Source organism: Bison bison, unplaced genomic scaffold, assembly GCF_000754665.1.
Source record: "Bison bison bison isolate TAMUID 2011002044 unplaced genomic scaffold, Bison_UMD1.0 scf7180017858323, whole genome shotgun sequence".
In the NCBI taxonomy this organism is placed as follows: domain Eukaryota; kingdom Metazoa; phylum Chordata; class Mammalia; order Artiodactyla; family Bovidae; genus Bison; species Bison bison.
In genome coordinates this window covers 13,780-15,018 of record NW_011488896.1, presented here as the reverse complement: position 1 = coordinate 15,018, position 1,239 = coordinate 13,780, and positions in this window count along the sequence as shown.

Here is a 1,239-nt window from a genome sequence, read left to right as displayed (position 1 = left end):
CTTCCTCATCTGTAAAATGGGGGAAATAAGACATACTTAACAAGTCTGTATGGTTATAAAGCTGTTTAATAAATATGTGCTGAATGGAGCACTTGGAAAGGGAAAGGGGAAGGTGTCAAGGGTTACTTCAGACTCCATGGTCTCCATACTCGCAAGAAACTCAGACATTTCAAAAAGAAAGCAAATAAAAGGTTGTTTCTACTTGGTCTTAGTAGATTTAATTTCCTGATTCTACTTGACTTACCATTATTTAGGGGTTAAGGAGGTTAAGGTGGAGGGGAACTTTTAAAATATCTGAGTGAGGCAGGCACTCAGCAAATACTCTCACCACCAACAACAAAAACAAAATAACTGTACAGATTTGTCAAAAACGATAATAGAAGGGCTCTAGAAATTGACCAAAGGCATCTATCGACTTAAAAAATATTGACTTTAAACAACCTAAAACTTCAGCTTTGTTTTACTCAGTGGGAATTTTTAGGACTTAAGCCCAGGAGAGAGCATCTCAAGTGAACCTAAGAGAACCGCTCTGAGGAGCTGATGGGAAGAAGCCAGGTTTTATAGAAGTCTTACAACAAAGAGCAGATAGTCTAAATATCAAAAGATACAGTTCAGTTCAGTTCAGTTCAGTCGCTCAGCCGTGTCCGACTCTTTGCGACCCCATGAATCGCAGCACACCAGGACTCCCTGTCCATCACCAACTCCCGGAGTTCACCCAAACTCACATCCATTGAGTCCGTGATGCCATCCAGCCATCTCATCCTCTGTCGTCCCCTTCTCCTCCTGCCCCCAATCCCTCCCAGCATCAGAGTCTTTTCCAATGAGTCAACTCTTCGCATGAGGTGGCCAAAGTATTGGAGTTTCAGTTTTAGCATCAGTCCTTCCAATGAACACCCAGGACTGATCTCCTTTAGAATGGACTGGTTGGACCTCCTTGCAGTCCAAGGGACTCTCAAGAGTCTTCTCCAACACCACAGTTCAAAAGCATCGATTCTTCTGAGCTCACCTTTCTTCACAGTCCAACTTTCACATCCATACATGACTACTGGAAAAACCATAGCCTTGACTAGACAGACCTTTGTTGGCTAAGTAATGTCTCTGCTTTTGACTATACTGTCTAGGTTGGTCATAACTTTCCTTCCAAGGAGTAAGTGTCTTTTAATTTCATGGCTGCAGTCACCATCTGCAGTGATTTTGGAGCCTAAAAAAATAAAGTCTGACACTGTTTCCACTGTTTCC